Genomic DNA, 27,125 nt, shown 5'->3' on the forward strand with positions numbered 1-27,125 from the left:
GGCGTTGTTCCATAGGAAACTGGATTGGTTATGGTGGGATGAGTCAGAAAGGGGAAGGAAAGAATATTGAGTTGCATAGTGGACTAAATATTAGCATTCCTTGTAAACAAGGCAGATTGATGACTGGGATAACAGTCTGTTAACCTGTTTTACTGTTGAATAAATATTTTCTTACCTCATTACTCTAATATTTAGTCTGATATTGTTTTGCTGAAGCAAAATCATCACGCAAACTGGACCAGTGCCCCATTATGATGGAGTTTTCACTTTAAATCAATCTAGTGCTGACACTGTTATGGGGAAAAGTGTCTTTCTATTTTAATCTCCCATGATGGGTGAACCATTCTCTGCTTTGTGCCATAGACAACCCTGGAATGTGTTTGAAGTGAAATACTAAAACTAAATGTTTGCTTTGTTCATGACAGGCCTACTCTTATGTATAGGTATAACATGTCGTGTTAATATAACAGGGTGGAATATGCTTCCAGGCCAGTTAAATACCCTGGCCCGCTGCCTGCCTGTTCAAGGTGCTCAAATGTTTACATTCAACAATAATTAGAATAATCAGTTAGAATTCTCATTAGAAAGACACTGTCTGGTCCACCTTGATTTAAATCGTCTTTCGCCTCAAGTAATGTGTTGCCTGCCCTCCCTCCTGTTGTTAGTTGTTGAAGGCTGAGAACAGACATAACAGGCCCTGGGATGTGCCACTGAATGGACTGATACACATGTCTGGTGTCAAGTACAAGGCCATGTTATTTTCCTTTCTATTCTGACTAAGCGCTGTGAAATCAAAGAAGCGGATTGACCTTTTGGCCAACCGTCTGTAACCATAAAGGATAACGACTAGAAATATATTACGTTATGAAAAAATGAGTAGGCTCCTGTTCGAATGATTAAGCAATGTTTGTCAGACCAAAGGCAGAAGAGTAAATGATTGTCTTGGCAATCTGTCCTCCGGTGCCCTACGATGTCACCATTGAGTTGAATGGGGGTGATAAAGCTGACTGGGATGAGGATGACTGTGGTACTGTCTCCTGTTAAACTGTTGGAATGCCCCGGCTTTGTCTGCTTGGGCCTGCCGGGTAGATGTCAACCAATGGAAACAGCGAAAGAGCACGGAACTCACAATGGAGATGATGTAATCTCTTTCAACTCGCTGTCACAGAGTAAATGCAGACGAACAAAGAAACTGCCCCCTCCACCACGTTTGGGGAACGTCGACCTCACAAAAATTATATAGGCAACTGTTAACTTTTTCACTTTTATAATTATTTATGTGGAGGTCACATTATTTTGCGTTGTGACTCCCCCCCCACACACTTATTCTCCTGATGAGGCAGAATGTAATGTAGTGGTGCAGTTGCAACATAGCTGATGTGGGACAAGATGTCTATTCTAATCTAGCCCTGACAAATAGGCCTATTCCCCACAGTATCAATCCAATTCTTGTGCTGCCCTCATAGTCTCAGTCTGTTGCTGATGCTGATGATTTTAAGTAACCTCACACTAAGAGACAGGGTGATACCCTGACTAACTTAATCTAACCCTCAACTCTAACCCAAAGCCACAGTCCCACCAGACAGGCTGTAATTCCCATCTTTCTCTGCCTCTCAGGCATAACAAGTGCTGGAAATAGTGTGTTCTGGGAAAGGATTGGGGAAAACACATCTCCAACAAACAATCACACAGAGAAAAACAAACTGTTTGGAAAGAAAACGCTTCTGTAATAAAATGTTGGTACCTGAGGATGTGTTGAGTTGCTTTAGGCTATCTTGCCTTATAGTGATGATCTGCCTGGTTGTGTCTAAACATGTCAGTCACTGCCTACAGTATCACACTGTCAGATCTACTCCCCCCTGTATCTCCCTCACATACACAATCTTTGCTACCATTCCTAGTCTATAAACAGAGAACAAGGCCCATGCCTCATGCTGTGTCTTCCATACAGTAGTGACATATTATTTTCCCATAGGGGGTCGAAACCACACAGCTGTACTGTTGTTCTGTGGGCAGAAATCTGAGAAGCAGATTGGAATATGCAGTGGGTTGAGCATGCCTGAATCAGGATATCAATTTGCAGACAGGTCTGTTCAGCTAGTCCTCATTCCTTCACTTTAACAGCTCAACTGTTTTTGTTACTTTCAGGTGCAGCGTGGCGTACAGTGAAACTGAAATTCCATGCCACACAGCACCGCATGAGTTCTGCTCAGAACTTATTTGATTTGAAACCCCCAACACAAAATCTAAAGACGCTGATTGTTAATATTTCTGAAAGAGTTGCACTTTAGGTTCCCTCCTCTTGGTTTCCTGCATCCCAACTAGCAGAAATCCCTGTTCATATTGCTCCAAGATTCCACATCCTCTCTCTAGTCAAAACACGTAATAGATTTCCATCCTGTGAGTTGAGTTCCTGCTCCACTCCAGGCATGGTTGGGGGTGAGGAATGAGACTGCTTGGCTCCAGTTCCTTCCTTGTCCTGTGTGAGAATTTCAGAGGCTCTCGTCTGAAACACAGGCAGAGAGAGAGGGAACACAATGGAATAGTCAATTGACTGTGTTCTCACCTGATATTGCTAGAATTCACTGACAAGGGGGAACAATTCTGTGATATTAAGGATCACCCCTCTCCGTTCTTACTGTTTAGTTTTCAGTTATTTAGCAGAATCTTTCATCCATAGCTACTTACAGAAGTGAGTACATACATTTTATATTTTATTAATACTGGTCCCCTGTGTTAATCAAACCCACAAAACCCACAACCCTGGTGTTGCAAACACCATGCTCTACAATCTGAGCCACACGTGACTTCCACTTTGTTGTTGACAGTGGCACACCTCATAGATTAGGAGAATTAGAAATGGGTAGCACATCAGCACCCTGCCTACTTTCTGACTTGATAAACTGTCCCACTCCCTATCAATTTGACTGCTGCAGAGAGACACTCTTTCCATCTGTTCCCAGGTGGAGAGAGCAGATGAGGCCTACCAATAACAAACATGGCTGCTGCTTTTCCGGGCTTCCCCCCAGCCTGTTTCCTGTGTATTTAATTGATGTATTCCTGGATATCTTGGCTACAGCTTTTCTGCTGGTGTGAGATACATACATACATCAACTCCATATTTGGGAGCTCATTTTGTCTGTTTTCAGATGTTGTTCTTGAGGTCAAGGACGAAGAGCTAGACTACTATACTGACTGTAGATCTGATCGTTTTAAAGTGTTGAATTGAAGGGCGGTCTTCTGTTACAATACATTCATTTGTTGATGTGTTGGGAGGAGGGACTGCATGGTAAAGAGGTGTGCCGTTTGCTGTGCAAGGTATCACATAAAAGCCTGCCTGCCGTTATTGCTCAAGGAGAGGCAGGGAGGATTCTTTGTAATGTGGGCCTTTTGCGGCAGGTGGGCAAGTGTTTATGTGGCGCGGCTCCCTGCTTTGAATGCTAATTAGTCACTAAGGATCATGTACTGTTGGATTCAAAACAGCGGCACACCCTGGCCTCTTGCCCTTCTGCTCCACTTGGTAACCTTATCACACCGTTACGTTTAACTTTGATGTGTTGTTAGTTAACCTCTGCAGATGTCACTGTGTCTGTAGTGATCCAGGTTGAAGCTCTCTCCACAGCTCTGATGAAAACATGAGTGTGTGTGCCTGCGTGTGCATGTTTGTATGTTCCTTGGGGAGAATATTAGTGTCTATGGTGTGTGTGTGCGTGCGTGGAGATACTCTTATTGTAAAGATGCAAATGAAGGATCACACAGCTCAAACCTAAACTCTGCATGTTTTTTCCTTCAAGACTTCTGGGGATTCTGAGCCTTGATTAGAGCGAAGTGGGGGTATGAGTGGGGCGTGGTAATTGTAATCCGCTTTTTCCTGATTCCTGTGAACCAAGACTAAAATAAAAAAATTGGAACAACTGTCAGATGTCAACCTAATAAAGCATATGCTAATCTGTCGGCCGTTTTGTGTTTTTGACTGTGAATGAGGTCTCTGTATTTTTGCTTTTCTTTTTGATAAGAATAGGAAAGCGCTCCTCCCTAGGCCCTGTGTAGATTAGTTTTGCCTTTTGATCAGCACTGTTCCAGAGCTGTCTACACTGTGGGCTATAGTGTGGTGTGTTTGCGGTGCAGGTCAGCAGCAGTGCACTATGCAGGCTGGACATTGGTTTCCTGGCACGGCCAGTGATTTAGCACGGCTCCTGTTATGCAATGCTGCCTGAATTACTGCTGCACAAATGACTGTATGAATTGATTAACTCTGAGGCTTTACTGTGCATAATAGGACCAGAAGTGCATCAAGCCATAACTGGAGCCATGCCCTAATCAATGGCTGGAAGTAGTTAACGTGCAAAGGAAACATTGTGGAATTGATGTGGTAAATGGTACAGGATAGAGGTCTACCGATTATGATTTTTTTTAACGCCGATACCTGTACCGATTATTGGAGGACCAAAAAACCCAATACCGATTAATCGTCCGATTTTTTATTTGTTTTTAATAATGACAATTACAACAATACTGAATGAACACTTATTTTAACTTAATATAATACATAAATACTATCAATTTAGCCTCAAATAAATAATGAAACATGTTCAATTTGGTTTAAATAATGCAAAAACAAAGTGTTGGAGAAGAAAGTAAAAGTGCAATATGTGCCATGTAAAAAAGCTAACGTTTAAGTTCCTTACTCAGAACATGAGAACATATGAAAGCTGGTGGTTCCTTTTAACATGAGTCTTCCCAGGTAAGAAGTTTTAGGTTGTAGTTATTATAGGAATTATAGGACTACTAGTATTGCCAGTGTAACAGTATAGCTTCCGTCCCTCTCCTCGCTCCTACCTGGGCTTGAACCAGGAACACATCGACAACAGCCACCCTCGAAGCAGCGTTACCCATGCAGAGCAAGGGGAACAACTACTCCAAGTATCAGAGCGAGTGACGTTTGAACCGCTATTAGCGCGCACCCGCTAACTAGCTAGCCATTTCACATCGGTTACACCAGCCTAATCTTGGGAGTTGATAGGCTTGAAGTCATAAACAGTGCAATGCTTGAAGAATTGCGAAGGGCTGCTGGCAAAACGCACGAAAGTGCTGTTTGAATGAATGCTTATGAGTGTGCTGGTGCCTACCACCACTCAGTCAGACTGCTCTATCAAATGTCAAATCATAGACTTAATTATAATATAATAAACACACAGAAATACGAGCCTTAGGTCATTAATATGGTCGAATCCGGAAACTATCATCTCGAAAACAAAATGTTTATTTTTTCAGTGAAATACGGAACCAGTCCGTATTTTATCTAACGGGTGGCATCCCTAAGTCTAAATATTCCTGTTACATTGCACAACCTTCAATGTTATGTCATAATTACGTAAAATTCTGGCAAATTAGTTCGCAACGAGCCAGGCGGCCCAAACTGTTGCATATACCCTGACTCTGCGTGCAATGAACGCAAGAGAACTGACACAATTTCACCTGGTTAATATTGCCTGCTAACCTGGATTTGTTTTAGCTAAATATGCAGGTTTAAAAATATATACTTCTGTGTATTGATTTTAAGAAAGGCATTGATGTTTATGGTTAGGTACAGTCGTGCAACAATTGTGCTTTTTTCGCAAATGCGCTTTTGTTAAATCATCCCCCGTTTGGTAAAGTTGGCTGTCTTTGTTAGGAAGAAGTAGTATTCACACAGTTCACAACGAGCCAGGCGGCCCAAACTGCTGCATATACCCTGACTCTGTTGCAGAGGTGACATATTTTCCCTAGTTAAAATAAATTCTTGTTAGCAGGCAATATTAACTAAATATGCAGGTTTAAAAATATACACTTGTGTATTGATTTTAAGAAAGACATTGATGTTTATGGTTAGGTACACGTTGGAGCAACGACAGTCCTTTTTCGCGAATGCGCACCACATCGATTATATGCAACGCAGGACAGGCTAGATAAACAAGTAATATCATCAACCATGTGTAGTTAACTAGTGATTATGATTGATTGATTGATTGTTTTTTATAAGATAGGTTTAATGCTAGCTAGCAACTTACCTTGGCTTCTTACTGCATTCGCGTAACAGGCAGGCTCCTCGTGGAGTGCAATGTAAAGCAGGTGGTTAGAGCATTGGACTAGTTAACCGTAGGGTTGCAAGATTGAATCCCTGAGCTGACAAGGTAAAAATCTGTCGTTCTGCCCCTGAACAAGGCACTTAACCCACCGTTCCTAGGCCGTCATTGAAAATAAGAATGTGTTCTTAACTGACTTGCCTAGTTAAAAAATATTATATAAAAAAGAAAAAGAAAATCGGCAAATCGGTGGGCAAAAATACCGATTTTCGATTGTTATGAAAACTTCAAATCGGCCCTAATTAATCGTCCATTCCGATTAATCGGTTGACCTCTAGTACAGGCCTAATACAATATGATATGTTGATCTTACATATTTGACTTCACATTGCAACATCTTCCTGCTGTGAGAATATGCTAAGGAGGGCTTACATTTGGCCCATTCACTTCAACAGTTGGTTTCTGTTAGATTTAGCTCATTGAGCAGCAGTACCTGTGGATTTGACGCTGTCACTCTCTCTCTGACTGAGCCAGCTCTCATTCAGATGGGCTCCTCAGTGGGGAGATCCAGTGTTTCTCCTCTTTAGTATTCTCCTTCATCATAGCTTGGGACTCATAACAGCCACAGCTTTCCCCTGTAGTCAGCACCTGCAGGCAGCTAGTACCGGATGTTCTTTAAATGCTTACATGGTCCTGCAGAACATGAGAGTTAAGGTAGCACTTCCTCTTCTATGAGATTTGAATGGATTAGAACCTCTCTTGTTAATCCACAGTCGGTCGAGGGGTTAATTAAAAGAGTTCATCTATTCCAGAGCACATCTTCTTGTGTGGTAGAGAAGCAATTAGTATGTGACAGCAGCAGGGCAGATTTTTGGCGGGTGTGAGGGGATATTAATGAGGCTTTCACCTTGAGATCTGTGTTAGCAGGGAAATAAAAGGGTGTCTCACTGTGCTTCTGCTTCTGCTGCATCAGGCTTTCTAAATGACACTGATTGTCATACATATGCTATTACTCTGTTATTATTCTAGAAAAACCACAGTGTTTGTTGTATTTATTCCCTTCTATTTGTTGGCAATGAGGGATCATCATGTTTTGTACTGAATCACTTTATTATGTAGGTCATGGTTATTGAGTGTGCTCTCTCCTGGTCTCATGTTCCTGGTTACAGGCTTAGGCTACAAAATATGGCAATGTGAGACTAGGCTTACTGTAGCTGGTTTGACTGGGCTTACTCTAGTCCAGACATTTGGTTTGGTGGTGTTTGAATGGTAGACGGGAGCTCATGGTAGCTTATATATGTTCACTTAGTGAGTTCCTGACCTTTCCCATACTGAGGTTTCTTAACTGTCACTACAGCTCCTCTCCCATCAGATCAACCCAGCCAACCTTCTCTGACAGCCCTATGTCAAAAAGAGTCATAATAAGCTGACACATCACTGTCCTGTCCTGAGCAACAGATTCTTCTGTGAGGGAAAATGTAAAACCACAAGAATGTATTATAGTAAATCATGCAGTTTATGATTAGGGCATGATGTCTACCTGTGTAGTATTAATATGTCCTACATCGTAATCAGTAAGCAATACATATCCATGATTTAGAGGCCTGTTATTTTATGTCTGTGTTATCTAATATGATTAATGCAGATGTTTCATCATCAGTGTTTTGACAACAGAATCTTTATTTAGTACAGTATATGCTGAGTAGTAACTTAGTTATAAGTATATGAGTTGACAGGTCTGTAGATAGAAGACAGGAAAGGTGCTTTTTGGAGAGAGGGTTACCATTACCTGCCCGTGAACATTCACTCTTTAGTATAATGTGTTGTCTGTACCTTAGATTGCAGGTAAGCCTTACATAGTGAAAGATATGTTATATTCTCAATTAGCATGTTTGATGTAGCTGGAAATGGAAAATATGAATAGTCCAGATTTTGATGTTGAGCAGCAGTTGAAATACTTTCTGCTTCCACTGTGATTAGTTGGCCTAGACAAGCTGTGATGTCTCAGTCATTTCTACATTTAATGTGTGATTAATGTGTAATCGGTGTTAGTTAGCCTAGCGATAAAGAGTGTTGGGCCGGTAATCGATAGGTTGCTGATAAGAATTGCTGACAAGGTGAAAAATACGTTGATGTGCCCTTGAGAAAGGCACTTAACCCTAGTTGCTCAGGATAAGAGTCTCTGCTAAATGTCTAAAATGAAAATGTACGATTATTCTCAGTATGTTGTTACTACAGATGTAGGATCTTAATTTGATCACTATGTTGTTGCTGAAAATGTTCTTGCACGTCAGGAAAAGCAAACTTATAATGTATTCAAGTTTTGAAAAGGCGTATAAAGTTTGTAATTTCTCATTTAAAATGTCAGATTTGAAAAACGTACCAACCCCTACAAAATATGTACATTAATTATAATTCACATTTCCTGTTGCTGCAGGATTATTTTCTTGCTGTAGCAAACTGGCTCCAATTAATGTCTTACATCTGTAGGCTCTGAATCAAAAATATAAAGGATGTTTACAGTGTCCTCTGTAATTATTGGGACAGTGACACATTTTTTGTTGTTTTGGCTCTGTACTCCAGCACTTCTAATTTTAAATGATACAACAACTATGAGGTTAAAGTGTAGACTGTCAGCTTTAATTTGAGGGTATTTTCATCCACGGGGCGCAACTTTCACAGGGGACGGAGGGGACATTCTGAAATTGCATTCCCCCCAGTTTTATCATTGGAATGTGTTACAAAACGAGGCAACGGTGTGCTTTAGGACCATGCGGACAACACCGAGTGGTCGGATAGGCTGTTTGGAGTGTTTATACAGGTTAGATTAAAAACTAAAGCGCCCCTCTTCATCCATATCGGGTGAACCGTTTAGACATTTTTGTACATAGTCCCACCATTTTAGGGGACCATAATTATTGTGTCATTTTGGAGTTACTTTTATTGTAAATAAGAATAGAATATGTTTCTAAACACTTCTACATTAATGTGGATGCTGTGGTGTTATTTGCGTATTGCATCCTGATTGGCTATATGAGGGCCGGTGGGAATTTAGGGGTTCATGAGGAAAGCATCTCTCCCTATCATGTAGCTTATAATGTGAAGCAATGTCAAGTTTGCAATAAATTTGTCTTCATAATAAGGCTGACCCCAATTAGTCAACTGGTCGATTGTTTGGTCAACAGGCTGTTGGTCGGCCGAGATTTTTGTAGTCAAAAGTAGCAAATATATACAGTATAAGTCAAAAGTTTAGACACACCTACTCATTCAAAGGTTTTTCTTAATTTTTACTATTTTCTACATTGTAGAATAATAGTGAAGACATCAAAACTATGAAATAGCATAAATGGAATCATGTAGTAACCAAAAAAGTGTTAACATCTCTGGGCTAGGTGGGACGCTTGCGTCCCACCTACTCAACAGCCAGTGTAATCCCGTGGCGCGATATTCAAATACCTCAAAAATGCAAAAACTTCAATTTTTCAAACATATGACTATTTTACACCATTTTAAAGACAAGACTCTCGTTAACCTGTTATGGCTAGGGGGCAGTATTTTCACGGCCGGATAAAAAACGTACCCGATTTAAACTGATTATTACTCCTGCCCAGAAACTAGAATATGCATATAATTATTAGCTTTGGATAGAAAACACTCCAAAGTTTCTAAAAACTGTTTGAATGGTGTCTGTGAGTATAACAGAACTCATTTGGCAGGCCAAAACCTGAGAAGATTCCATGCAGGAAGTGCCCTGTCTGACAATTTCTTGGCCTTCTTGATTATCTCTATCCATTACAGGGGATCTCTGCTGTTACGTGACACTTCCTACGGCTCCCATGGGCTCTCAGAAGGCGGCAAAAAGCTGAATCGTGGCTTTGCAGGCTCTGGCTGAAAAAAAGTACCGCGTTTGGATAGTGGCCGGTAACAGTACTGTGAGACTCAGGCGCGTGCACGAGTGGACTCCATGTTTTATCTCTGAACGAAAACCACCGCTCCCGGTCGGAATATTATCGCTTTTTTACGAGAAAAATGGCATAAAAATTGATTTTAAACAGCGGTTGACATGCTTCAAAGTACGGTAATGGAATATTTAGAATTTTTTTGTCACGAAATGCGTAATGCGCATGAGCCTTATTTACACTTCGGATAGTGTCTTGAACGCACGAACAAAACGCTGCTATTTGGATATAACTATGGATTATTTTGAACCAAACCAACATTTGTTATTGAAGTAGCAGTCCTGGGAGTGCATTCTGACGAAGAACACCAAAGGTAATCAAACTTTTCTAATAGTAAATCTGACTTTGGTGAAGGCAAACTTGCTGGGTGTCTAAATAGCTAGCCCGTGATGCCGGGCTATGTACTCAGAATATTGCAAAATGTGCTTTCCCCGAAAAGCTATTTTAAAATCGGACACCTCGATTGCACAAAGGAGTTCTGTATCTATAATTCTTAAAATAATTGTTATGTTTTTTGTGAACGTTTATCGTGAGTAATTTAGTAAATTCACCGGAAGTGTTCGGTGGGAATGCTAGTTCTGAACGTCACATGCTAATGTAAAAAGCTGGTTTTTGATATAAATATGAACTTGATTGAACAAAACATGCATGTATTGTATAACATAATGTCCTAGGGTTGTCATCTGATGAAGATCATCAAAGGTTAGTGCTGCATTTAGCTGTGGTTTTGTTTTTTGTGACATTATATGCTAGCTTGAAAAATGGGTGTCTGATTATTTCTGGCTGGGTACTCTGCTGACATAATCTAATGTTTTGCTTTCGCTGTAAAGCCTTGTTGGTTTGGTCCCAAATAATCCATTGTTATATCCAAATAGCGGCGTTTTGTTCATGCGTTCAAGACACTATCCGAAAGGGTAAATAAGGGTGACGAGCATGGCGCATTTCGTGACAAAAATGTTCTAAATATTCCATTACCGTACTTCGAAGCATGTCAACCGCTGTTTGAAATCAATTTTTATGCCATTTTTCTCGTAAAAAAGCGATAATATTCCGACCGGGAAAGCGTGTATACGTACAAAGAGAGAGAAAATAAAAACATCTCGTGCCCTCGTGCACGAGCCTGAGTCTCAGAGTACTCTGGCCCGCCACTATCCAAATGCGATAATGTGTTTCAGCCTGGGGTGTTTTCTATCCAAAGCCAATAATTATATGCATATTCTAGTTACTGGGCAGGAGTAGTAACCAGATTAAATCGGGTACGTTTTTTATCCGGCCGTGTCAATACTGCCCCCTAGCCCTAACAGGTTAAATAAATCAAAAGATATTTTATATTTGAGATTCTTCAAAGTTGCCACGCTTTGCCTTGAGGGCAGCTTTGCACACTCTTGGCATTCACTCAACCAGCTTCATGAGGTAGTCACCTGGAATGCATTTCAATTAACAAGTGTGCCTAGTTAAAAGTTAATTTGTGGAATTTCTTTCCTTCTTAATGCATTTGAGCCAATCAGTTGTGTTGTGACAAGGTAGGGGTAGTATACAGAAGATAGACCTATTTGGTAAAAGACCAAGTCCATATGTGACTCACCCCCTGGATTCCGTCTTACTTAGTAGTATTTGAAATTGTGATTTTTACATTAGATAAAAGTAGAGACTCAGAGATATAAAGTGGTATATCATACACTGCATTTTTGAGGAACAATGGGAAAGTAATTCTGCTTTGAAAGTTGATAAACTTGTAAACTCACTTTTGATCAAATGTTTTGGTATCTAGTAAAGAGCTCTTCTTTCTCAACACCCATTCAGCATCGTTCCCACCCTCTTAAGCTTTAGCCCCACCCATCTCGTTTCGCTCTCGGAGCGTTCAGAGCGCTCACTTGACGCTCTGGCCAATGATTTGTTTACCTCTGGATAACATGAAAACAGCCTAACCAGCTCTGCTGGCAACAATTTCATAACGCTTTTTTTGACGACGTTTACTGACACCTGCCATGTTCTATGGGTGTTGTACACTTTAGCTTAAGAGATGTAGCTAGCTAGGTAAACAATGAACCTAGCTAGGTAAACAACGTGTAAAATCACACATGTCACGTAATGTTAGCTAATGAGTCATCCAGCTAACGTTAGCTAGTTAACCTCTCTAGGGTAGGTGGCACCAAATCGTCCTACCTACGTAACAGCCAGTGTAATCCCGTGGCGCGTTATTCAAAAACCTCAAAAATGCAAAAACCTCAATTTTTCAAACATATGACTATTTTACACCATTTTAACCTCTATGGGCTAGGTGGGACGCTTGCGTCCCACCTACTCAACAGCCAGTTGAATCCTGTGGCGCGTTATTCAAATACCTTAGATATGATATTACTTCAATTTTAAAAAAATATGACTATTTTACACCATTTTAAAGATAAGACTCTCGTTAATCTAACCACACTGTCCGATTTCAAAAAGGCTTTACAACGAAAGCAAAACATTAGATTATGTCAGCAGAGTACCGAGCCAGAAATAATCAGACACCCATTTTTCAAGCTAGCATATAATGTCACATAAACCCAAACCACAGCTAAATGTAGCACTAACCTTTGATGATCTTCATCAGATGACAACCCTAGGACATTATGTTATACAATACATGCATGTTTTGTTCAATCAAGTTCATATTTATATCAAAAACCATCTTTTTACATTAGCATGTGACTAGCATGTGACTAGCATTCCCACCGAACACTGCCGGTGAATTTACTAAATTACTCACGATAAACGTCCACAAAAAGCATAACAATTATTTTAAGAATTATAGATACAGAACTCCTCTATGCACTCGATATGTCCGATTTTAAAATAGCTTTTCGGTGAAAGCACATTTTGCAATATTCTCAGTAGATAGCCCGGCATCACAGGGCTAGCTATTTAGACACCCAGCAGGTTTAGCACTCATCAAAGTCAGATTTACTATAAGAAAAATGTTATTACCTTTGTTGTCTTCGTCAGAATGCACTCCCAGGACTTCTACTTCAATAACAAATGTTGGTTTGGTCCAAAATAATCCATCGTTATATCCAAACAGCGGCGTTTTGTTCGTGCGTTCTAGACACTATCCTAAAGGCTAAATAAGGGTGACGAGCATGGCGCAATTCGTGACAAAAGAATTCTAAATATTCCATTACCGTACTTCGAAGCATGTCAACCGCTGTTTAAAATACATTTTTATGCAATTTTTCTCATAAAAAAGCGATAATATTCCGACCGGGAATCTGCGTTTAGATAAACAGACAAAGGAAAAGAAAGCATTCGGTCGAAGCGGGCACGCGCCTAAGCCCATAGTACTCTGAGCGACCACTTGCCAAAAGCGATAAAGTGTTTCAGCCAGAGCCTGCCTCGATATCGTTCAACGTTTTCCCGGGCTCTGAGACCCTATGGGAGCCGTAGGAAGTGTCACGTTATTGCACAGATCCTGAGTCTTCAATAAAAAGAGCCAAGATGAAACACTACTTCTCAGACAGGCCACTTCCTGCTTGAAATCTTCTCAGGTTTTGGCCTGCCATAGGAGTTCTGTTATACTCACAGACACCATTCAAACAGTTTTAGAAACTTTAGGGTGTTTTCTATCCAAAGCCAATAATTATATGCATATTCTAGTTACTGGGCAGGAGTAGTAACCAGATTAAATCGGGTACATTTTTTATCCGGCCGTGTCAATACTGCCCCCTAGCCCTAACAGGTTAAACAAGAATGAACATAGTGCCAAATCATGTCGTTACTACCCTGCATGTATCTGCTGGGAGCTAACCAACCAGGTTCAATGTTAGCTAGCTAACATTAGGCTCTAACTAACAAAGCAAACGGTTCTGGGATATGAATACAATCGTCATACACATAACATTAGGTAGGGAGCCAGCCAGCTAACGTTAGCTAGCTAGCTAGCTAATAGTACACTTTAGCTTGAAATGAAACCACTTTCTGTCAACATTTTCCAACTCCTTCAAGACTGTTGGAAAAGCACTCCTCATGAAGCTGGTTGAGAGAAAGCCAAGCGTGTGCAAAGCTGTCATCAAGGCAAAGGGTGGCTACTTTGAAGAATCTGAAATATAAAATGATTTGTTCAAGGCACACTTTGATTTGTTTTAACACTTTTTTGCTTACTGTATGTGTTATTATATCATAGTTTTGATTTCTTCACTATTATTCTATATATAAATAGTAAGTGTGTCCAAACTTTTGACTGGTACTATATATATACAGTGTAGTGGTCGACCGATTAATCGGAATGGCCGATTAATTAGGGCTGATTTCAAGTTTTCATAACATTCGGAAATTGGTATTTTTGGACGCCGATTTGGCTGATTTATTATTATTATAATATATTTTTTTAGACCTTTATTTAACTAGGCAAGTCAGTTAAGAACACATTCTTATTTTCAATGACGGCCTAGGAACGGTGGGTTAACTGCCTTGTTCAGGGGCAGAACGACAGATTTTTACCTTGTCAGCTCAGGGATTCAATCTTGCAACCTTACGGTCCACGAGGAGCCTTTCTGTTACACGAATGCAGTAAGAAGCCAAGGTAAGTTGCTAGCTAGCATTAAACTTATCTTATAAAAAACAATCAATCAATCATAATCACTAGTTAACTACACATGGTTGATGATATTACTTGTTTATCTAGCCTGTCCTGCGTTGCATATAATCGCTTAGGTACACGTTGCTCCAACCATAAACATCAATGCCTTTCTTAAAATCAATACACAAGTATATATTTTTAAACCTGCATATTTAGTTAATATTGCTTGCTAACATGAATTTATTTTAACTAGGGAAAATGTGTCACTTCTCTTGCAAACAGAGTCAGGGTATATGCAGCAGTTTGGGCCACCTGGCTTGTTGCGAACTGTGAAGACTATTTCTTCCTAACAAAGACAGCCGACTTCGCCAAACGGGGGATGATTTAACAGAAGCGCATTTGCGAAAAAAGCACAATTGTTGCACGACTGTACCTAACCATAAACATCAATGCCTTTCTTAAAATCAATACACAGAAGTATATATTTTTAAACCTGCATATTTAGCTAAAACAAATCCAGGTTAGCAGGCAATATTAACCAGGTGAAATTGTGTCATTTTGCGTTATATGCAACAGTTTGGGCCGTCTGGCTCGTTGCGAACTAATTTGCCAGAATTTTACGTAATTATGACATAACATTGAAGGTTGTGCAATGTAACAGGAATAACGTTTTGTTTTCGAGATGATAGTTTCCGGATTCGACCATATTAATGACCTAAGGCTCGTATTTCTGTATGTTATTATGTTATAATTAAGTCTATGATTTGATAGAGCAGTCTGACTGAGCGATGGTAGGCAGCAGCAGGCTCGTAAGCATTCATTCAAAATAGCACTTTCGTGCGTTTTGCCAGCAGCCCTTCGTAATGCATTGCGCTGTTTATGACTTCAAGCCTGTCAACTCCCAAGATTAGGCTGGTGTAACCGATGTGAAATGGCTAGCTAGTTAGCCAGGTGCGCGCTAATAGTGTTTCAAACGTCACTCGCTCTGAGACTTGGAGTAGTTGTTTCCCCTTCCTCTACATGGGTAACGCTGCTTCGAGGGTGGCTTTTGTTGATGTGTTCCTGGTTCAAGCCCAGGTAAGAGCGAGGAGAGGGACGGAAGCTATACTGTTACACTGACAATACTAAAGTGCCTATAAGAACATCCAATAGTCAAAGGTATATGAAATACAAATCGTATAGAGAGAAATAGTCCTATAATTCCTATAATAACTACAACCTAAAACTTCTTACCTGGGAATATTGAAGACTCATGTTAAAAGGAACCACCAGCTTTCATATGTTCTCATGTTCTGAGCAAGGAACTTAAACGTTAGCTTTTTTACATGGCACATATTGCACTTTTACTTTCTTCTCCAACACTTTGTTTTTGCATTATTTAAACCAAATTGAACATGTTTCATTATTTATTTGAGGCTAAATTGATTTTATTGATGTATTATATTAAGTTAAAAGAAGTGTTCATTCAGTATTGTTGTAATTGGCATTATTACAAATAAATATAAAAAAATCAGCCGATTAAGCGGTATCGGCTTTTTTGGTCCTCCAATAATCGGTATCGCTATTGAAAAATCATAATCGGTCGACCTCTTAATACAGTGCGTTCGGAAAGTGTTCAGACCCCTTGACTTTTTCCACATTTTGTTACGTTATTCTAAAATGTATTACATTGGGTTTTTTCCTCATCAATCTACACACAATACCCCATAATGACAAAGCAAACACAGGTTTTTAGACATTTCTTCACATTTATTAAAAATAAAAAACTTATATCACATTTACATAAGTATTCAGACCCTTTACTCAGTACTTTGTTGATATACCTTTGGCAGCAATTACAGCCTCAAGTCTTCTTGGGTATGATGCTACAAGCTTGGCACACCTGTATTTGGGGAGTTTATCCCATTCTTCTCTGCAAATCCTCTTAAGCTCTGTCAGGTTGTATGGGTTAGCTGCACAGCTATTTTCACGTCTCTCCAGAGATGTTCGATCGGGTTCAAGTCCGGGCTCTGGCTGGGGCATTCAAGGACATTCAGAGACTTGTCCCGAAGCCACTCCTGTGTTGTCTTGGCTGTGTGCTTAGGGTCATTGTCCTGTCGGAAGTTAAATCTTCGCCCCAGTCGGAGGTCGTGAGCGCTCTAGAGCAGGTTTTCATCGAGGATCTTTCTATACTTTGCTCCATTCATTATTTCCCACGATCCTGGTTAGTTTTCCTGTCCCTGCCGCTGAAAAACATCCGCACAGCATGATGCTGCCACCACCATGCTTCACCGTAGGGATGGTATTTTCCAGGTGATGAGCGGTGCCTGGTTTCCTCCAGACTTGACGCTTGGCATTCAGGCCAAAGAGTTCAATCTTGGTTTCATCAGACCAGAGAATCTTGTTTGTCATGGTCTGAGAGTCCTTTAGGTGCTGTTTGGCAAACTCCAAGTGGGCTGTTGTGTGCCTTTTACTGAGGAGTGGCTTCTGTCTGGCCACTCTACCATGAAGGCCTGATTGGTGGAGTGCTGCAGAGATGGTTGCCCTTCTGGAAAGTTTTTCAATCTCCACAAAGGAACTCTGGAGCTCTGTCAGAGTGATCATCGGACCCTTTTCCCCCGATTGCTTAGTTTGGCCGGGTGGCCAGCTCTAGAAAGAGTATTGGTGGTTCTAAACTGAGATTAAACTGAGACTAAACTAAGATTCTTTTTTTGTCGGAGAAAGCCCTACTTTATAATGATACGCTGATAGTAGTTATTTTACTCACGTACAGACAAGTATGATTACACAACATGGTGTCAGAAGTGGACTAGAACGAGTATATTTACTAACAGAGTTTAGCTTACCGGGTTGAAACATTTTGGGAAGAAAATTGAGGAGGCTAATCAGCATTAAACATGGCGCAGGAGAAGCGCTGCAGCCACCTGCAGCAGTGGGTAGAGGAAGAGGCCAGCCCCCCGTGCAAGATGCATAGGGAGGGGCACAGATGCTCGCGCACACAAGCCCAAGTGCTACATTTAGCATACAGCCAGCAGAGGTTCGAGCACTTTCGTCAGGCGAGTAATCTTCTACCGAGGAGAACCAGGTAAACACTCTCATGTACTGTATGGACGACAAAGCCGATTATGTTTTGAGGGGTCTAAATCTAAACGAACTCGAGCAATAACAGTATGGACAAGTAAGAGATGGATTTCAGGCATTCTTTATTGTGAAAAAGAACGTGATTTATAAGAGAGCCTGCTTTAACTTGCAGAAACGGGGAAAATGAAATGGTATGTTATTTTGTCACAGTCTTATATTCCCTAGCAGAACATTGCAACTATGGACTTTTGGATGATTAGCTAATTAGAGAGGCTAGTCGTTGGGTTATGGGAAATCCCTCAGTTAGCAGAAAAGGACAAACATCTCATAGACTTACTCTCAATTAAAATACACTGGTACTGGGGGGCCGACCAAGTCAAAGTCTTCAAAGAGCTGAAGGAGAAGCTGACATCCACACCCGTGCTAGCCCCGTACGACCCAAACAAGAAGTTCAAGGTGTCAGCCGATGGGTCCTAACTGAGGGAGTTCCCAGCTGGTTCACCATTCCTAGGAAACTTTGCAGCTCGCAGACGTTGGATTACTCCGCCATCTCCTTGACAGCCTCTGTCTTTGTCGGGTCGGGCTGTACTCCTTTGTCCGAGATAATGTGGCCCAGGAACTTCACTTCCCGCCGAAACGAACAAATCGGCCATGTGACAGACCACACCTTCCAGGTCTACAGTCATCTCTGTCACCATTCTGTTCTGGAAGTGTTCAGGGGCTGAAGCGATGCCAAAAGGCACACAGTTGAAGTAGTATCGTCTGAAAGGTGTGAGGAAGGTTGTTAGCTTAACTGACTCTTAGACTAGTGTGATCTTCCAGAAGCCCATGTTTGCATTGAGCTTGCTGAAGGTGTGCTGCTGCAGAAGAATAGTCAGGAATGGAGAACCGTTGCCTATGCTTCTTGGTCTCTCACACCGACCGAGTAGAGATACGCTCAAGTAGAAAAATAAGCTCTGGGGCTGACATGGGCATGTGAAAGATTCAGAGACTTTCTCATTGGTCAACACTTTCAGTTGGAAACTGATCATGAATCTCTCCTGAGCCTTCTCGGGAACCAACCATTAGACACCCTTCCCCCACGAATTCAGCGCTTCAGGATGAGACTTAGAGATACATTGCTCATGTCCCTGGAAAGAGTCTGTGGACTGCAGACACACTCTCACGTGCGCCAGTCTAAGCCAAAGCTGCTGCTGCAGAAAGGAGCTCATGGAGATTACAAATATATATGTTAATACTATCATGGAACAGCTTCCAGCGAGTGTTTATTACATGGGCAATCTGAGAGATAAACTCAAAGCCGACAATGTGTGCCTAAAAGTCATGACAGTGTGTCTGGAAGGATGGCCTGAGACCACTGAAACTGTACTGGGCAGAACACGCCTTTCTCACAGTGCACGACAGTCTCCTGTTGAAAGGAACAAGACTTGTCATTCCATCAGCCTTATGAAATGATGTCCTCACTAAGCTGCACGAGGGTCATCAAGGTCTGGTCAAGTGCAGAGAACACGCACTACAGGCTGTGTGGTGGCCTGGTCTCAGCCAGCAACTGAACGAGGTCACTGTATATTTGATTTGTTCCATTTACCTGTGCTTTAGAGGGTCTTCACACTTACTAGACTTTTCACAAAAATACCTTTGGCTACACATATTACTGCAATGTAAACTCGTGAACTTGTCACGTCTCGACCGCTACCTCCGGAGGTAGCGCACGACACTCACCCGACATTTGCCCCCCTCTAAGCAGGGCCAAGTAAACAGAATTGTCTCGTTGAGCCAACACTTACTGTAAAAATTGTAATAGCAGAGCAATGGTTTTGAAACAGCTGAAATATTCTTACATTTTCCTTATTTTTTAGACTTGTTTTACTGAGTTTTTACCTGTAATTTACCTGTAGTAACAGTCTTTTACCTTCTGAAATAGTCACCATAGCTTTAAATACATTTTTTGTGTTTTTATTGTTGCATGATTGCATTGAGCCGCTGATGTCCAGGCAAGAAGCAACTCCCCAGGGAATTACCAACGTTTTCAATCACAATTTGCTTTTACCTCATAATGACTTCCATGATATTGATAAAATTAAGCCTGGTTTGTTCTAAGATAACTTTAATACGCTAGTGTACGCTTAAGAACACCTATCTAGCTACGGTTCAGCTAAACGTCAGCATTCAGCTAACAGCCAGCACGTTGATGTGAGGATGCAGAAATGATTTTGTTTCGCTAGATAGATTGCTCACTAACGTTACCAAGCTGTGTAACTTATGTTATAATATGAATAACACTGTATGATAACATTACTGTACTTTTATATTCGTATGGGAGGGGTAAACGTTCATTATTAATATGCTAACGTTACTTGCTTGGATTCTTAAATAGTTTGTGCTTACTGGCTAGTGGATACTTTGATATTTATGGTTATTTTGAGCTGGGGACGAAGAATGTTGCGTAGCCAGCCACAATGAAAAGTAAGGCAAGGATGTAATGTGAATAGAAAAGTAGAAATCCCTTTCACCACTCAGCTCCTCAGACTCTTCATCTTTCGTAGTGGGAATAGGGCCTTAGATCCCCAAGTATCTCTGTGTCCTGGCCCACAGTCTGAGAGGATTCTGGATGGCTTCAGACATCACAGGTCTGTGCCATATTGACACCTCTGGAGAGGGAATCTGGCAGGTCACTGTCAACTGACCTTGCTGCTATACTGCAGTTTGTCACTAGAGCCACTCAGTCTCATTTATCTCTCTCTCCCTCTCCCTCCTTCCTTCTCTCACACACTCATGCACGTCGTGCAAGCGCGCTCACACACAGGGACATAGGATAGATGTTGTTGCTTTGTGTACTTTGTTTGAAACGAATATGATATGTACATGGCTTAAGCGTTGTCTAGAGCTGTTGTTAAGTCCCTGTTGTACTGAGACCTACAGTGTCCAGTGTGGGAGAAGTAAATGGTTATTTTGGCTGTGTCCCAGAATGGACTGGTACTGGCACACACAGCACAAATCTACCCCCATACAGCACCAGCTCAGAGCCCGGACATGCACTGTCACTGGTTACCCTTACTGACCCAGGCATGTGTGAATGCACTGCTGCTGTATTGAACACTCACCCAATCATCTCTCGCACTACCTATTGAAAGGGCAAAATCTAAGTGTCTCTGTTCTAATCGCCATCATGGAAATAATAGCCTATCATTGAGGTGTTATTTGGTTTAACTGCTTGCATTTTCACTAGATTCCTCACACTACATTCCCCAGACATACATTCTCTCATAGTGAGCATTCTCTGCTCCTAATTGGCTCTGACATTGATTAGTGTAGCATTCAAACTATGCTAGGCTACTCGCTACTGTAGCTTTAGCCTGAGAGCGAGCTCCCCATTGTTTTGATGCTGAATTACTGTCATCATAGGGTGCGCTGATTTGATCTGATTAGGTTTTATTTATTACGTTTCTATATTACACTGACTCGAAATGGTCTTTAGCCTATTTCTCTTTTCTGCCGGGATAACACATAGATGGTGGACAATCTATTCCTATTCTTGACTGAATGTCTGTCTCTTACCAACTGAATACTGTTGTGAATGGAGTTTGGCCATTTTAAATGGTGTACATTGTGAAATAAAATAAGCATGGTTTTTTTTCTCAATTATCTTGTTGATTAATGACCATCCAAGAGCACTGTGCATGTCTACAACAGAATAATCATATCTCCACCTTAAAACAATCCTTGCTGCTTTGTTCTGTGCAATCTGCAGCCTCCTAATTTCACCCGCTGATACATTTCCCCAGACCACAGAACAGTAGTCCACCTGATGCTTGGGTTGTTTGCTTAAGAATCTTTCCCTGTAAATAGTTAGCTATCCTTCTGATCGTGCATGCGGTTTTAATATATATTTTTTTACATACAGTGCATTCGGAAAGTATTCCGACTCCTTGACATTTTCCACATTTTGTTATGTTACAGCCTTATTCTAAAATGAATTAAATCGTTTTTTCCCTTCATCAATCTACATACAATGCCCCATAATGACAAATGACAAAGTTAAAACAGGTTTTTATACATTTTTGCAAATGTATAACCCCCCCCCCACTTCCGAAAACCTTGTTTTAGGAATTTAGGCGTGTGTCGCATGACACTACTTCACAGGATAGCCATTTGAACGAAAACTTTTTTTAATCAAAATGCGTTTTTTGGCAGAAATGCTTTCTGGAACATGTAAACTTTCTTGTACCTCAATAACAAACTTGTATGTAAATACAAATACAATTGTTAAATTACGAGCCTAGTTGGTTTAGCCACAGAAAAGACAGCAACATTGGCTGAGATAATGACTGGGCTGGACGTGCCGAGAGATGAGTTCGGATTGGTCTGCCATGTAGCACGCTTCTGTCTATAACATGAGCTGGTCAGTATGTGTAGGTAATCCTTTCTAACGTGGCTTTTTTTTAAAGATATAATGTAGCAGAACTGCATAAGTGTTGCTCTCCACTTTCTGGAGGACCGAGTTTTGAAGTCAGTGGAATTAGAGTATGATAGCTAAGGAGATGGAGAAAATTCTGCCTTTAGATTGCAAATATGCAGATGGGGTTGAAAAGAAAACACACAGAAGTCTGTTGTATAAAACACCTCTCTCCGGATTACATCTTCAAACTAAGGGCAACCATGGCATCCATGGTGACAGAGAGGGAGAAGTGTCCATCCATGTATATGGGTAAGATAGTCTAGCTAGCTACATTTTCAGATATTACGCGTTTCAAATTTTGTCTGAAAGTCATTTTCCTTTCAAGTTAAAGTGTATTGTTAGCTAGCTAGCTAACATTAGCTGGCTGGCTTGCGTGATCTGTGTGATCTGTGTAGTAACATTATTTGTATCTCAGAGCCATTTGCATTGCTAGTTATAGCCTAATGTTAGCTAGCGATCATTGAACCTGGCTGGTTAGCTACCTGCAGATTCATGCAGGGTAGTAACGTTATGAGTTGGGATTATGTTTCATTGTTTAGCTAGCTAGCTACATGTCTAAACAAAAAGGCTCCACTATGCAAGTAACAATTTCATAGAATGTTCATGATGTCACTATGACAACTGTCGATAGATGTAGCTGGTAAATTCGCTCTGGCTATCTACTCCGATTTCAGAGCACTCGCGTCTGAGTGTGCCTGAGCGCAGAATAACTGACGAATTTATGAATGCTCAAAACCGGTTGAATATGGCCGGTGTCAGTAAATGTTAGCCAGAAGGTGCCAGCATCACAGTTGCAGTCACCAATGCTCTGGATAACAGAGCTCTGCTAGGGCGAGTAAAATGGTCAGAGTGAGCTGCTCTCTCATTTGTGTCTGGAAGTATCTAGCCAATGTTAGCCAGTTAGCTTGGGTGCTTGACTGCTGTTGTTAGGTCAGAACGCTCAGATCAACCCTGCTCCTCGGCCAGAGCGTCCAGTGTGTGCTCTGAGTGCGAAACGCTCAGAATTTATGAACGGACAATCTAACAACGCTCTTGAGTTTACGAACACCCAGAGCGCAGTCTCACACTCTGGCACTCCAGATTACATTTACGAACACACCTGTAGTATAAACCAGCCTTTAGTCTTGAAATCTTTGGTTGTTTAGCACATGGCCTCACATGTGAATCCTTAAAGAGATGGGTGGGGCTAAGGCTTTAGAGGGTGTGAACAAAGCTGAATGTAGTGTAGACAAAGAAAAGCTCTCCAGTAGGTGTATCAAAACATTCAAGGGACATTTTCTCAAAGTGGGGTTACAAGTTTATCAACTTTCAAAGCATAATTACTTTCTTGTTGTTAGTCAACTGTAGTGTATGATATACCATTTTCTAGCGCTGAGTCTACTTTTATCCAATGTAAAAAACACAGTTTCAAATGTTGCTTCAAAAGGCCGAATCGAGCCGGTCGGTCACATTTACATAAGTATTCAGACCCTTTACTCAGTACTTTGTTGAAGCACCTTTCGCAGCTACCCCGATTGCTCAGTTTGGCCGGGCGGCCAGCTCTAGGAAGAGTCTTGGTGGTTCTAAACTTCTTCCATTTAAGAATGATGGAGGCCACTGTGTTCTTGGGGACCTTCAAAACTGCAGACATTTTTTGGTACCCTTCCCCAGATCTGTGCCTCTACACAATCCTGTCTCGGAGCTCTACGGACAATTCGATCTCAAGGCTTGGTTTTTGCTCTGACATGCACTGTCAACTGTGGGACCTTATATAGACAGGTGTGTGCCTTTCCAAATCATTCTCAATTTCCAGTCTCATCATAGCAAAGGGTCTGAATACTTATGTAAATAAGGTATTTCTGTTTTTATGTTTAATACGTATGCAAAAATGTCTAAAAAACTGTTTTTGCTTTTTGATTTGTCATTATGCTGTATGTTTGTAGATTGATGAGGAAAAACAATGATTTAATATGTTTTAGAATAAGGCTGTAACGTAACAAAATGTGGAAAAAGTCAAGATGTCTGAATACTTTCTGAATGCAGTGTAGATTAGTTATTTGAGACGGCCATGATAAGCAGGAGTCTAGCTGCACCCCTAGCAGTTTGGTTTCTGCCACTTCCTCAGTTTGTACTTCCCCCATACTTAATTGAATCCCATGTTGTGTTGACCTTTTCCTGGTGGAACAGACCAGTATTGTTTTCTTGGCGTTCAAAACAAGTTCGTTCTGGCAAACCCACTCCCTGATATTTCCCAGATCTACTTGTAGAGCTTGCTGTACCTGTTGAACCGATTGTCTTGCTTTATAAATTGTTGTATCATCTGCAAGTATAGTAGCTTGGGTTTCAGGTAAGGTATAAGGAAGGTCGTTAGTAAAGAAGTGGCCCGAGGCAGCTGCCCTGCGGTATTCCACAGTTTAAAGCATGAGGGGAAGAAAACAACCCATTTATATAGGTGGACAGTTTCCTGTCAGTTAGATATGACTGTACCCAATTCACTGCTGCCTTCTTAAACCCATAATGCAGTAATTTTGTCAAACTTATTTCATGATACACTAAATCAAATGCTGCACTAAAAATAGTAACCCACAAACCTGCCATTATCCATAGCATTGAGCCACTGGTCAATCATATCAACCAATGCAGTGGTAGTGGAATGGGTTTTGCTATAAGCATGCTGATTGGCTGTGATCAGATCATTCTTCTCCATATATTCACATATTTTTCTGCGCACAATACCCTCAAATATCTTACTGAGTGAACCGAGTAGACCAATTGGTCGACTATTGGCAGGAGTAATGGGTTCTTTGCTGTCTTTCAGAATTGGACACAGGTTAGCATGTTTCCATACATTTGGAAATGTTCCCTTTTCCAGTGACCAATTAAATATGTATTTCAGTGGAGCTGCAATCTGAGTAGCTTAACAAAGTAAAAAATTGTCCGTAAGATCATAACCTGTAGATTTAGCATCGGGTAATGACTTCAATAGGTTTAACACCTCCTCTACTGACACCAATGGCAGACTAAAAGAGCAGTTTCTTTGCTCATAATGTGATAATCAATCCATTGGTCAATAGCTTGTTTGGAAGAATGGGTGTTTACATTATCTCTCAATAAAAATAAAAAAATTGTACATTTTTTTTGGTCAATATCAGCTTTCAAATCAAATCAAATTTTGTTCACATACACATGGTTAGCTTTTGTTAAATCATCACCCGTTTAGCAAAGTTGAAGTAGGCTGTCATTCGATGATAAATTAACAGGCACCACATTGATTATATGCAACGCAGGACAAGCTAGTTAACCTAGTAATATCATCAACCATGTGTAGTTAACTAGTGATTATGTGAAGATTGATTGTTTTTTATAAGATAAGTTCAATGCTAGCTAGCAACTTACCTTGGCTCATTGCAGCCACAAGGTCCTTTTGACGCTGCACTCGCGTAACAGGTGGTCAGCCTGCCACGCAGTTTCCTCATGGATTGCAATCTAATCGGCCATAATCGGCATCCAAAAAGGCAGATTACCGATTGTTATGAAAACTTGAAATCGGCCCTAATTAATCGGCTATGCCATCGGTCGACCTGTAATTGCTATGTTATCTATCACTTCTATTTTACGCTCATCTCTCCCTGTTTGTGTCGCTATAGCGTTATCAACCCATAACCTCCAAATCCGTTGAGATGAGGATGTTTGTTTTATCACAAATGGGTCCAGTTTTACCTCAGATAATTTGAAGGGATTATTTACCTTTGTGGAGTTCATTGAGGAAGGTGACAGTCACTACTAAGTAATCCGTTTTAACTCACCCTGCTCTGCCTCATTTTATATATGGAATATGCTTCTGCAATCTTCTCAAGCTACCAAAAATAAATAAATGGCCCAGTTGCAAATCCTTCCTGCAAGACAAACTTTGGTCAAGGGCTTCTAACATTGATTACATTGTGTATTATGACCTGGAGTAAAAAGCAGCAAATAGTTTCACTGCAGTTGTTATTCAGAATGCAAGGTGGGTGGATGGATAGGGAGAAGTCAAGTCTGCATACACATCCTCTAATCGAAACTGACATTGGTTGAGAGTAGAGGTCGACCGATTAATCGGAATGGCTGATTAATTAGGGCCGATATCGAGTTTTCATAACAATCGGAAATTGGTATTTTTGGACGCCGATTTGGCCGATATATATATATATATTTTTTTTACACCTTTATTTAACTAGGCAAGTCAGTTAAGAACACATTCTTATTTTCAATGACGGCCTAGGAACGGTGGGTTAACTGCCTTGTTCAGGGGCAGAACGACAGATTTTTACCTTGTCAGCTCGGGATTCAATCTTGCAACCTTACGGTTAACTAGTCCAACGCTCTAAATACCTGCTTTACATTGCACTCCACGAAGAGCCTGCCTGTTACGCGAATGCAGTAAGAAGCCAAGGTAAGTTGCTAGCTAGCATTAAACTTATCTTATAAAAAACAATCAATCAATCATAATCACTAGTTAACTACACATGGTTGATGATATTACTAGTTTATCTAGCCTGTCCTGTGTTGCATATAGTCTCTTCGGTACACGTTGCTCCAACGTGTACCTAACCATAAACATCAATGCCTTTCTTAAAATTAATACACAAGTATATATTTTTAAACCTGCATATTTAGTTAATATTGCCTGCTAACATGAATTTCTTTTAACTAGGGAAAATGTGTCACTTCTCTTGCAACAGAGTCAGGGTATATGCAGCAATTTGGGCCGCCTGGCTCGTTGCGAACTGTGAAGACTATTTCTTCCGAACAAAGACAGCCGACTTCTCCAAACGGGGGTTGATTTAACAGAAGCGCATTTGCGAAAAAAGCACAATCGTTGCACGAATGTACCTAACCATAAACATCAATGCCTTTCTTAAAATCAATACACAGAAGTATATATTTTTAAACCTGCATATTTAGCTAAAAGAAATCCAGATTAGCAGGCAATATTAACCAGGTGAAATTGTGTCAGTTCTCTTGCGTTCATTGCACGCAGAGTCAGGGTATATGCCGGGTTTGGG

The 27,125-nt window shown here is 40.8% G+C and overlaps 1 protein-coding gene across 3 annotated transcripts in view; it reads left to right on the forward strand.

The window, feature by feature from the left end:
• LOC106588489 (signal-induced proliferation-associated 1-like protein 1) overlaps window positions 1–27,125 on the forward strand; it is a 72,939-nt gene that overhangs the window by 2,605 nt on the left and 43,209 nt on the right. The gene's annotated exons all lie outside the window — the stretch shown is intronic.

The sequence above is a fragment of the Salmo salar genome, chromosome ssa01, assembly GCF_905237065.1.
Source record: "Salmo salar chromosome ssa01, Ssal_v3.1, whole genome shotgun sequence".
Taxonomy (NCBI): domain Eukaryota; kingdom Metazoa; phylum Chordata; class Actinopteri; order Salmoniformes; family Salmonidae; genus Salmo; species Salmo salar.